The following is a 13,881-nucleotide window of genomic DNA, read 5'->3' on the forward strand; positions in this document are numbered from 1 at the left end:
AATATATTTCCACATAGAAAAAAAATCTTTTCATCTATCTTTCCATTTCTGCAGGAAATGCTACACATTTTTTAAAGGATGCTGACAACAAATAATGTTTTTAATTATAAAATAAGTGAAGATTTTATCTCTAGTGGAAGAAAAAAATCACAGGATACTTGAAAAAAATCATACTGTGATGTAGTTGAAAAGAACCAGGCTCCTAAGTAGGATCTAATCTTAACTAGTTTAAGGACTCTGAATAGCAGTGCCTCTATCCTGAAAATCGTGGTTGCCTGGAAGATCTCTACAGGACTTAAAAAATCTAACCTCTTTAGTTAAGATCATCACAGACTGAGAATGTGTTTAATATAAAATGATAAAGGAGAACTCCTTGGAACATTACCACAGTTGTTTCAAAGAGATGGAGTCCATTAAAGAGTACATCAGGCAGAATCCAAATGGCAAGTTTCTCCAAAAGTTACTGCAAATAACAGTTGTTTGGTAGCATGTTTTATCTATACAGTCTATGTAGTCTCATAATCAGCCTTCTTCATTTACATATCTGGGCTATGGATCCAAAGATGAAGATAGGCTCACAACTATTAGATTGAGGCCATCACTTACTTGGTCCTTAATGCCCCATATCAGTCATTTTACTTGACCTTGATAAACACCTACTCCCCTCCTCATCACATTTACTCAAGCCTACTGTCTAATAAACATGCACACACACACGAAATACGTATGTACACATATGGTTCCTCTCGGTAAAGGATCCTGTGACACCCTTCCTTTCTCCCCATCCCAAATTTGTAATCTAAATAGCAAACATCGAGTGAGACTCCCAACTTCTGTCTGCCAACATCACTGTCACGTATGCACATCTCTGCAGGCTCAGAGAATAAGCCCATTCCATACAAGGACAATTCCTCTCAAAGCCCTCTTCCTACCCTTTTAAGAATGTTTCTGTGAATCACCCTCTTTCATCCATCTCTAAATTGTTCCTTTGTATTCTGTCTCAGCCTATAAACGTGTTCAAATTGCACAGAACAATCACACACACACGCACATCTTCTTTGGTCTTGTTTCTCCTTCTAAATACAATTTAATTGCACCTTCCCTTTTCATTCAAACTGCTTATAGGTATAATCTCTACTCAATATTTCTTTTTTTTTTTTTTCTTTTAAGACAGAGTCGGGCTCTGTCTCCCAGGCTGGAGTGCAGTGGCGCGATCTCGGCTCACTGCAAGCTCCGCCTCCTGGGTTCCCGCCATTCTCCTGCCTCAGCCTCCCCAGTAGCTGAGACTACAGGCGCCCGCTACCACGCCCGGCTAATTTTTTGTATTTTTAGTAGAGACGGGGTTTCACCGTGTTAGCCAGGATGGTCTCGATCTCCTGACCTCTTGATCCGCCCGCCTCGGCCTCCCAAAGTGCTGGGATTACAGGCGCGAGCCACCGCCCCCGGCCTCTGCTCAATATTTCAATGACTTATTCCTTTTTTAGTCAACTGCAGTCTGACTTCTGCCACCAACATTCCACAGAAACTGCTCTCCCTAAATTATTAATGATCTTCTAATTGCCAAATGTACTATGCAAGTGGTTTACATGTATCAATGCATGTAATCCTCTACCATCCTATTACGTGTATATTCTTATCCTAGTATTGCCTAGGACAGGAGTCATCAAACACTGGCTGGTCCACAGACCAACCTTCCTTTTTTTGTAATACGCATTTATTTCTGTACCGTCTATGGCTTCTTTTATGTCACAATGGCAGAGCTGAATGTTGCAACAGAGACCTTACGGTTTGCACGGCCCAAAATATTTACTATCTAGTCCTTTACAGAAATACTTGTCAGCCCCTGGCCTAGGGAGTTAAGCCTGGCTGGTCTTGTGTGAGAGTAGAAGAAATGGCGGCTGTGCTTAGGTTGAGGGACTGGATACAACCACTAAGCACATACTAGGCAAATGATTTCCCATGCATTCAGAGTGGCAAAAGAGTGGAGGAAAGCCTAAGACAGACAGGTGAGTTTTTCACAACTTATGTATGGCGTGGATGCAGCAGAACAATGACTATACAGAAATAACTAAGAATACCACCAGGGCTTGGGGGAGCCAGCACAGAAATGAACAAAGGATGGCCCCTCAGTATGTCGCATGATCCAGTGGCCAGGGACCCAAAGGGATGACTAATGTTATAACAGATGCTAGTCTGGACTAAGAACCTACAGCACAGACCAGGTATTCTCAACTTGTCATGCCAATGCACAAAGCCCCTTTAAAGAACTGCAGAGATGGGAGAGTGGAGATCTTATATCCAGTGCTTCATTCATTCATTCATTCATTCATCCATTCATTCGGCCATTTGCCAAATACTCATAAAACCCATATTATCTTCCTAGAATGGGTCTAAGAACGGGAAGCACAACATAAAAAAAAAAAAAAGAAAAGAAAAAACTTAATCGTTTTCACTATGAAAGACAGTGTAAGAAGTCTAAACAATGTTGAACTTCCCAAAATATCACCAGACAACCTGTTAATGAAACAAAGATAAATTCATTAGAACTTACCGCAATAAAGGAGAACATCACCTTGACAGAGTTTTAAGAATGGCTCAGAAAGAAGAAGTCAAAAGTTAAGCATTGTATGACTTTGAGTTTGAGCTCAAGTAGTTTCAGGCAGGCCTTTCAAAGTGGGCACCTGAAATTGCCCACTTTGAAATTATTATAAAATTGTTCAGGATTAGTGAACACGGGAAATTGAGAATTTTGAAGTGAGCTTTGATAACTAAGCTGTGGTTGATGAGTGAACAGTTCATGGTCTCTGATAAATTGTTCTCAGGGGATTTCCTAAAGAAAACAATACAATTATTCATTGGCTAACAGCCTTGCCTTTTCCTCACAAACATTTTCTGTAACAGTTCATGCTGACTGACATAGTAGGTCTGCTGCCATCCACATCACATTACCACAGATGCCCTCGATGCTCATCAAAGTCCTCATGGAGCTTCCATTTAGTAAGGGATGTCAGACAGTGAACAAATTATGCCTACATCTGTCTATCTAAATCTGCCTATCATCTATCTGCTATATCATCTCAAATAGTGGCAAATGCAATGGACATGAAAACACACACAAACAAAAAGTGGAAAGAGATTGGAATAGAGTTAGGGAGTGCTATTCTGTATCACATGATTAAGAGAGGCTTCATTGACAGAGGAACATTTGAACAGCATCCTGAAGGGTGTGTGAGAGAGCCACAAAGACTGGGCTAGGAATTGCCTGAGGGTATCTTTACCACTTTAGAAGCAAAGGCTCCACAATTAGTTCAGTCAGAGAAAAATACAGTTACATTTATTTGTCATCTGAGACTGAAATTTGTACCTGCTCTTCCAATAAAACGGCCAGTCCGCATTTTTCCTTTTTCTGGCCTTCCTGCTTTAGCGGGCCACCATCCTGTCTCAACTGCTGATCTATTTTTCTGAGTATATCTCACCTCCCCCAGGTCTGCGGCAGGCAAAAGCAGCTTTGGCCTTTCAGATCTCCAAGTTTCGCTTCCACATTTCATCATGCTTCACTCCCCTCTTGCACTTGCTGAACTTCCCACACACTCTGCTGCTCAGGAAACGCTCCTTTCCTCCTCTCCCCCTAGGCACAAATAGCCTCCTGGCCTGGGCAGACCACCAGGGGATGCTGGAGAAGCCATGGCACTTGATACTGAGGCACAGATGGGTGAGAGTGTCCCTAGCAGACAACATTAGGGCTGTAAGACTCAGCTGAGCTTTCCTGACACCTAGTTCTTACCTGTTGAGCCAAGAAGACTGTCTCAAGCCATGTGTGAAATGTAAGACTTTAATCTCAGACTCTTAGGTCTAAATTTTTAATTGAATGTAATTATAACTTACACTCCTGTAGCAGTTTGCAATACATTCCTATATTCATTTAGGCTTGATACAAAACTTTCAGAGGTAGCCCAGCCAATGCGGAGGAGGATAATGATGATGACAACGCCTTCAACGATGATAGCAGCTAAACTTTAATCAATCACTAACTGTGGCCCCCTGTCAGAGCTAGGTGGTTTACATATGTTATCATTTTGTTCTCACAAAGTCCCCTATGATTACCATTCCTGCTTATTGGTTAAAATACTGAGTTAAATAACTCATCCCAGTTATTTAGCTGTAGGTGACTGAGTCAGGAGTTAATCCCAATGGTCTGATCAGAGTCTGCACACTCACTACTCTACTGTATACCCCTAGAATATCCCTATTATTTAGGTATGGAGACAGGTTTCGATATCACTGTTCAAGGATGAAACCAGAAGTATAACCCATAGTTTTGTCATCTTTCCACCTCATAAAATCTCCCTTTTAAAACCTAGCTGTTTTTAGCTAAACTCAAAATGGAAGCCATAAGAAGCAGCTTTGTTTAACCTGAAGGAGGGGATAAAAATGGATTTAGCATGAAGATAGTTTTTCACTGTTCAAGACAGTGTAAGAAGTTCCAGACTTCACAATCTACCCCCTTTCATCTTCCCATAGCCTGTGGTAATATAAACTACTGCATTATATGAGCTCAATGTAAGGGTCAGAAGTTCCTTAAAGAAAGACCAATCTCCATGCAATCTTGTCAAAATATTTAAAAACTCTATTCTCATAGACGGAACATGAACAATAATGTTTTCCCTTGAGGACTGTTTGCTCTCTGACACTGAAGATTCTTATTTTCTGCAGTTTCTCTTCTCCTGACTTGTAAACAGTTTGCAGCTAAAAGTTACAACAGAAAAAGCCAAGATGGATCTATTTAATAGGATCCATCTGGGCATTAGTGGCAGTTTGAAATACACAGCTTCTCCACAAACAACTTTATTTTTAGAGCATTCTGGTTTATTCTCTTGAATATTCTGTTTCTCCCTGTGGTTTGCATATACTTAATATGCAGCACCCTGAGCAGCTAAAGCAGGGCGAATGCAAAGTATGTAGAATGATGTCAGTATATAGTTCCACGTCTCTTCATGTTCTTTCTCTGCTGAGTCCTTTTGTTCACAGGTAGAATACTATATTTGCCCATTTTCATCCTCAAAGAATTTTTCTGGACAGTCGGTGATTAATCTATGTAACCCTCTTTAGAACTGTTTTCATTATCTCTCTTTTACGGGGGAAGAAGCTGAGGTAGAAAAGTTAGGAAGTTAAGACACTTGCCAAAAGCTACGGAGTGTGTTTTATGAGAGCTGCGATTAAGATGAGGCCAGATCTTTGCCTCAAGTTCTGCGCTCACAGTTCTGCTTCATGAAAAATACATGCCATTTAAATATTTACATTTTGCTAACAGTAGCAGAAATAATGCCGACAAATGTTAATTAAGCAGCCACAAGATGATTAAAACACTGGTACTAGCCTCCCCAGCAAGAGTAAATCTATTAACGTTTTCTTATTGACTCTCAAATGCCTTACTGTGATCTGTCTCCATGAGCTGAAGCAAAACAAAATTTCTGATCAAAGGGATTTGTCTCATGGGGGATCAACTTTGTCAGTAGATAACTCATCACTCGGCTGGTAGGAAGTTGTTGCTTATCTGAGGACAGCCAGAAATGGCAGCATGGCTCTCAGAAAGGATTTGTAGTCAAAACCAGTAACTCTCTGGGTGTCGGATGTGAACAAGGGCTGCTCAGTCCCGACCGTTACTTGCTTCTACTATTTCTTGAACAAAGGGCTATCTCTGCTTCCTGCTTCAATAGATGAGGTCCCTATCGCTACAAGCAGTGTTGTGTTCCTCACCCTGCCCAAGGGCCTGCAGACACAAGATGCCAGGTGAGCATGAGGTTGTGTGTCAGGGTGGGGGTGGGTCAGCTTTACCTTTTTCCTCTCATCCAGCAAGTTCTTTCTCCAAAGCTGGGCACTGTCTTCATCACCTTCACTAAGCACAGAGGCAGGCTGGGTACACTTGGTTTGCTGGCCCTTTTCTTTGCATTCCAGTAGATTCATATTGGCCTCTTTACTGTCCTGCTCTTTCCTGCACTCCTTGGCAAAGCAGCCGTGGAAAGTCTTTCTTTTCTCTTTCAGGCAACTCTTGCGAACATGGCTGGATGAGGGCCCTCTTTATTCGCCACACTTTTCCCCAACTCTGATCTCTCTCTGTCTCTATTTCTCTCTCTCTTAATTTTCTTTTTTCACTAGAGTTCCTTCTTTGTGGACCTGACACTGCCACTGAGAATTGAGGGCTGTGTTTGGTAGACTGGCGACCCCCAGTGTGCATGCTCAGAGCTGACTTCAGCCTGGCTTTGTAGTATCCCCTGAAGCCATAGACACCTGTCCTTGAAGGAAGGGGAGTTTTTCTAACAGAGTAGATGTCAGTTACAAACAAGAATTTATAGTAAGAAGAATTTAAAAACAAGAAACACCTCATTCATTCAGTCTGAAAATATTCTTAAGGGTTTTCCCCTAAAGGAACTCATGAAATAACAGGGGACAGAAGGTAATTAGTGTTCAAAAAGTGAGAGAAGTTCTCTGATAAACCTATTCATATGGAGCTTATATAAGGGGCACCAAAATTAGACTGTCGGGTTAAGGATGCCAGCATGGAGGAAGTAATTCTAAAGTTCTAGTTATGGAGGATCAAGGGTAAGTGGAGATAAGACTGTACCTAGGAGGTTGTGACAGTTATCAGGTAATCCAAGTGGACAGATTTTGGCAACTAAGTAGAGGGAATATACAAGATCTGGTGAGTCATTGGCCTTGAGAAGAAGCAGGGTTGCTACTGAGAGAAATGGGAAAATTAGGAAGAGCTCTCTGACTTCTCTTTTGAGTGTCTTGGTTTTTGGAGGTGCCAGTCATTGAGATGGGAATGCAGGAAGCAGATTGTGTTTGTCAGGGAAGAAATGTGAGTGGTTTTGGACATGTTGCCTTTGAGGTGCTTGTAGGTCACCCAAGTGAAGATGACATTCTACTTGCCTGTGTGTTTCACAGACCCATCTGCAGACTCAAAGCAACAGACACATTGCCAGGCCCTAGCAGGGCCATTTCCAATTATCAGGGAGTCTGAGGATATCCTGAGGAGCAGAAAACTTTTCAACATTCTTTATGAATGCATAGATGGTTAGAACTGGAAACACCCTTAGACAACAACAACTCGCCTTATTTTGAAGATTGTCTAACCTTAGCAACATGTGTTGGGCACCATTGGAAAAAAGTGCCACAGTTGGCTGCTATAGGAAGGATGAAAAAGTCCAAAGAAACATTTCTGCTGCCTCTAACACAGAGTGCTAGGAATGATGAGACCTTTCTCTGAACAAGCCTACTTTATTCACTTACAAATAAGAATACAGAAGACATGTACTTACTGAACCACGTCAAGACCAGACAACTTCACCGGGATAGAGACCCTCTCCTCATCAGTACTCTGAGTTGGAAATCCTCATCAGCCTAAGACATCTTCGTTTTTTAAAATCCTCCTGGACAATGTTTGGGAGAACTGGAATCAGAATCTGAATAAGAAGGACAATCTCCCTTGACATTTGCTGCTCACACTCAATTCTATAAAATAGATACATTCAAGGCTTATTGAGTTTTCTGTACCAAGTACTACTAAGTACCATGAGTCAGAGACAGAAAGAAAAATTATAAGCTATGGTCTCAACCTTCAGATTGCTTATGGCCTAGAAGAAGAAATACACATTTAAAGAAAACATTACAACACAAATTCTTTTTTTTTTTTTCTTTTTCTTTTTTTTTTTTTTTTTTTTGAGGCAGAGTCTTCACTCTGTCGCCCAGGCTGGAGTGCAGTGGCCCGATCTCGGCTCACTGCAAGCTCCGCCTCCCGGGTTCGCGCCATTCTCCTGCCTCAGCCTCTGGAGTAGCTGGAACTACAGGCGCCCGCCACCGCGCCCAGCTAATTTTTTGTATTTTAGTAGAGACGGGGTTTCACCGTGTTAGCCAGGATGGTCTCGATCTCCTGACCTCGTGATCCACCCGCCTCGGCCTCCCAAAGTGCAGGGATTACAGGCGTGAGCCACCGCGCCCGGCCCAACACAAATTCTTGACTTGTTCTATTGATAGTTTTCTCTCTCAGAAGGTTAAGAAAGCAATGAGAGGAACCAATGCATTGAGTCTATCTGTGAGAGACATACAGGGAAGAAGCATTAAACTCACATTTTACTTTCCTATCAAAGAAAATTATTATTAGCAGAAATACTAGATTTGACATTAGCAAGAGGGAATTAAGGCTGGAGAGAGGGCGACATTCAAGTTTCGTGGTGTGGATGAACTTCTTCACGCCAGGTTACTCTCAGAATTTACAGGTGCAACCTTCAAATGCTAGTTAGTGATTTTTGAGGAAATGAGAAGTCCTGGAGAGGTACCCCCAAACTGAAGGCAACAGTGCAGCTTTTCAAATAAAAAAAGAGAAGCATATGCTTTTCAAACCACAAGCATATGAGTTTTATGACACTGCAGGACAACATTCTAGACTAAATTTGCGTTTTAAAAAACACAAATACTTAGAAAAGGAAACATAATGAACATAAATCACCCTTGTTGAGAATGAATTGTGCCAAACTCACCCTATTTGCCTTTCAATTCGGCCACCATCCTGGCACATCATGAAAACTCAGTCAACATTGTGTATCCAATTTATTTGGGGACACCACATGTGGTTTTAGAGTCACAATTCCAAAGATACTGCAAGAACATTAAAAATTCTCAGAACATAGCATTTAGCTCTTACTTTAGGTGTAATTAAATTCCCCTGTATTTGCAGTGTCCTCATGACCAATCAGCTGAAAGCCATCGAACAGCCCAGGAGGCTATTAGAGAGCACCCAGCGGTTACATTTTAGTTATTTATTCACTTTATCTCATGCTATTCTCTCTCAACTCTTCAACCTTTCCATTAATCTGTTAGCCTGTCTTCAGACTCTGTTTGCTTTAAGTTGCTTTTCTCAGGCCCTGGGACTTGATTAAGGAAAATATCTATGCAATTCATCAAAGCCAAAGGAAAACCCAGCAGTCTTTCAAGTTTCAAGTATAATGTAACCTTTTGCTTTGCCTCCATATTTATTAACTAGGTCAAGTAGTGGACATGAGCCCCTGAGGGTCTCTATTTGACCTTGATTTGGGTCAGGCTGCCTTGAGAAAAACAAAATGAACTCAGAGTATAGATTGCTTTTTATTTTGCTGACACTAGATCAATGGCTTTCCAGTTTTTTGGGCTACGACTCATATCACTTATGGCCTTTATATCTGCACCACACTTTCATGGTTATAGCCAGATTATAGGGTGTGGCAAGGATTCGACTGTGGCAGTTTACCTGCAGTTCCTGACAGTTTAGTTTTAAATCCACCTTTTCCTTTATCACTCAAGAGAACATGAGTGAAATTCATGTTATTACAGGGACAGTCTTTTTTTTTTTTTTTTTTTTTTTGAGGCGGAATTTCGCTTTTGTTGCCCAGGCTGGAGTGCAATGGCTCAATCTCGGCTCACTGCAACCTCCGTCTTCCAGGTTCCAGTGATTCTTCTGCTTCAGCCTCCCGAGTAGCTAGGATTACAGGCGTGTGGCACCATGCCCAGCTAATTTTGTATTTTAGTAGAGACAGGGTTTCTCCATGTTTGTCAGGCTGGTCTCCAACTCCTGGCCTCAGGTGATCCACCCGCCTCGGCCTCCTAAAGTGCTGGGATTACAGGCGTGAGTCACTGCGCCCAGCACAGGGACAATCTTGATTCTGCTCCATGTTTATGAAAAATCTGTTCCTATATCTTAGTATTATTATTAAAGGTTACAAGTTACTTACAACATCTTGTAATTGATTGTTCAGTGCTAGTGGGTAGTGACTCCAGTACCAAGAACTGCGCTAGATAATAGTGACACAGTCAATGGCTTACACTTCAACATAAACTACTTACTATGTTGGGGAAAATTCAGTTTGTGAAGACCTTTGTGTTTCTAATAATTAAGCCTGTTTCAGGCAGATTGGTGAAAAAGATCAGTCTTTCATGTTTCAGTTAATTATTTCTCAGATTATCACAAAGAGACCAAAAAACTTTGTCAATAGACTTTCTCTACTTTCAATAACCAATATCTTTGCTTACCTTTTCCCCCTCCTATCAAAATCTGCCCTCATCAAAAGGACACCAGTCATTAACACTATAGTATAAATTCAAGTCAATGTACATTGTATTTCCAGAAAAAGTGTATTGCTTGCATTTTTTTGCCTTATTTCAGCTGTAGAGTTAAGAACATTTCTATCCAATAGATGTAATTTTAAGTAACTGCTCTAACACCAGATAGCTTGATGCTGAAATCTAGTGGGGAGATGCGTTACCCTTTTCTGAAATCATTAAAACAAAAAAAGGAAATTGCAAAGAAAGGCAGTGTTGATTTACAGCCTCCTCTGCTGGTACTTTGCAAAATTTGCTAGCTAAGATCAGTGATTCCTCTCCACTGCTGTAATAGTTCCTCTATAAAGGGCCCATTTCCCTGAAATTTAAAAATTATCCTTCTTTACAGGAAAAACAGTTTGATTCAGCCCATTTTCACAAACTAACTTTTTCACACAGGAGTGTTATGAATTGGATAATAAAACCAGATGCCAAAGAGAAGAGGAAAAAAAAGAAAATCAAGGCTTTATATCAACCATAACCCATACATAGTATAGGATCCCTCCTCAGTAATTCTTTTGTAATTTCATCTATACCTTTTCTGATTTAGTTAAGTACACATGGTGGGCAGCTAATCAGGGTTTTGTTTTTTAAATTAAAAATTAGGGCTCGATACTGGGGGCGGGGGGAAATCTCCCATTGACTAATTTAAGTACTCAAGCATTTAAATTTCCTTTGAAACAAATCTCATCCCAGATTAGGTATTTGCTACATTTTAATTTCTCTAATTTGAAAAGTCAAATTGGGGGTAATAACAGCCATTTGAAATAAAAGGTCTAAAAGACACCACAGACATTTGTGAAGAAGACAGACACAGCATAGAGTTTGAGGGAGTCGGTAGCAAAGTTTCCCTTCTGGAGTGTTACTCGGGCCCATAGGCCTGTGTTACTTTTGAGGAATCGAGTTAAAGTAAATAACAGCATTGTTTTACTGGCAGGGTTTCTAACCTGTGAAACTCTACTCTCTCTTTAATTTATTGACCAAATATCTTCACACTTCAGCACTGAGGCTGTGGGGAACCCACGAGAGGGTACAGTCCCACAGTTTCTGCTCATTTGGTGCCAGTACGAGCTTCCCTAAAATACAAATTCATTCACTGCTTCTGTTAAACCCTCTAGCAAACCTGAGCTGCTCAAAAAACAAAACAGCCATAGACTGGGTGGCTTATGCAACAGGCATTCATTTCTCACAGTTCTGGAGGCTGCAAGTCTGAGATCAGGGTGTCAGCATGGTCAGGCTCTGATGAGTCCCACTTCCTGGCTTGCAGACAGCTGCTTCTTCATTGTATCCTCACATGGCAGAGAGACAAAGCTCCGGTGTCTCTTCTTCCTCTTCTGAGGGCGCTCATCCCATCATGAGAGCCCCACCATCCCTACTTTATCTACACCTACTCACTTCCCAAAGGCCCCACTTCGTAGTACCCCATTTACATTAGAGGTTAGGGTTCAAAATATGAATTTTAGTGGGGGACACAAACATTCAGTCCAGAACAACCTCCTTCCTTCAAGTCCCCTATCCCCACCTGGAATTAGAAACCCTTTCACACACTGCTCCCTGCCTGTCTCTCCCCCACTATATCTCCCGTCCCTCCCCTTACAGGCTGACCCACGTCTATTCCAAACCACTTGCCATGTGCTTTCTTATGGCTTTTTACACCTTGTGTTACAGGCCTGGAATCTCTTCCTTAACATTTTCGACCTGAGCAATTCTTGTTCTTTTAAGAGTAGCCAATATAGCTTCTCTCCTCTCCACCATTTTAGCCTGTAGCTTTCCATCATTCAGTCAACTGGGGTATTTATTCTGCTTATTGGCTCAGGAAAAGCAGAAAGCAGAAGACAAGGACATCTATCGTTGACTTTTGAGATTTTAAAAACCTTAGGCCCTCAGGGAAAGGGAGGCCATGGATTTGAGAAAATAATGAGACATAAAAGCTGCTTTTCCCCTACCACAGATGAAAGCACCAAAGATGAATTCTCTACTGATTTAAGGAAGGAGGAGTTGGTGGAGGAGCCAAGAGGAATGAGAAAGCAGGGGCAGTGGGCTGGGGTTGGAACAGGGAGAGGCAGATCTCTTAGAGAGGTGCGTGTTATTGGAGAGCACAGAAGGTTGTGTCTCCACAGTAGGAGAAGCAGCCCCAGAGAGGGAATGGTTTCATGGTCTGTCCAAGCAGACGAGCCTAGAGCTCCAGCCAGGAGACCCCGGTTCAGAGAGCTGTGGCATCTCAGAAGGATTTCATGAAGACAAGTGCCATAGATTTTAGCACCCTTGGTTTTGAACGTGCAGCTGCAGCAGCAGAGAGGAAATTGTTGACTGGAGTTGCTAGATTTGAATGGGCCTTTTGCTGGATGTGAGGGATAACTTGAGTGTGATCTGTATGGACCACCCCAAGAAGCAGGTGGGATGATGGATGTGCTTGTAGATGCCAGGCCCTCAAATGCTACCATACACACAACACCTGGGCACTATAAACACCCCCAGAATGTGGATACAACCCCAAACTGACTGAGGTGAAAATTCAACCACCTGGCAGAATCGGCACACAAGATAGAAATTGATTAAAATCAATTATAATCAATTCTAATTGCACATCAGAGTTTTTAGACAGGGATTCAAACCCATACAAAATTAGGGCTCAATGCGGAGATCATCAATGCAGATTCAATGCGGAGATCATCCTTACAGACCTTCTAATAAATCTTCATGAGAAAGTTAGGGGCTCTTTCATCCTTATAGAGTTAATATAAGGATTAATGATAGCATGTTTGTAAAAGACTCAGCATAGTGCTTCATTTGTAGAAAACCCTCAATAATTTGTGGATTTGATTCCAGTTCATCTTGCTCACCTTTGTTTGCATGGTGCCTGACCAAAAGCAGACACTCGTATATGCTCACTGAATTGAACCATGATCTATGATCTAGTTAATAGAAAAGAGTGGCACATGTAAAATATGAAAGTTTATCAATTATGTACCTACCACTCTATATTTGTAGAGTAGTATATAATCTATCAGAGCAGTAACAGTACAGAAGGGAGGAAGAGATCATTTTTGTTAGTAGCCTAACTTCCTAAAATCTGAACCACAAAGAAATAAGAAAGTTTGTTTGGCAAATAAATCAAATCACCCCACCTGGAATATGAGAAAAAGTATCTAGCATCCACTGGACCACTGCAGATTTAGGCTCTGATTCTAGCTTAAAGAATGTACAATAACTTCCAGTATGACTCTGTCTACGCATGGATCTAAACACCCATCAAAATTCTTTTTCTTTACAGCATTTGGTTAAATTTGAAAATCATATTTAGAGAGGCCACAGAGAAATGCAAGCTACATCACAGTGGGACATGTGAGAGGCTGTTACCAGATGACAGAAAGCAAAAGTTACGTTTCCATAGGAGAAAGGTAAGGGAAGACTGTGGGTCGAAGGAGTCAGCGTGGGGCAGGAAACAGCACCCCCGCTGGCTCTGATTTGCAGAGGCCACCCCACCTCTGGGCATACGGTGGGAGCATCAAAGCACAGTGCAGGATGTTTGACTCCTTGGAGAGGTCTGTGGCTGTGACTGCTTGGCGGCATTAGGGAAGGTAACACAAGCATCACTAATCAGATACCTAGCAAATGTCTTTATCTGTACGAGGTAGAAAATTAATTGGAGAACAGACCCATCGTGAAGATGTGAGACAACGAAGAGGGTGACTTGGTATATGCTGTGCTTGGCTGGAAAGAAGAAGTTCTGTAAATTAATTGCCAGCT

This window comes from Macaca thibetana, chromosome 1 (assembly GCF_024542745.1).
Source record: "Macaca thibetana thibetana isolate TM-01 chromosome 1, ASM2454274v1, whole genome shotgun sequence".
NCBI classification, from domain to species: domain Eukaryota; kingdom Metazoa; phylum Chordata; class Mammalia; order Primates; family Cercopithecidae; genus Macaca; species Macaca thibetana.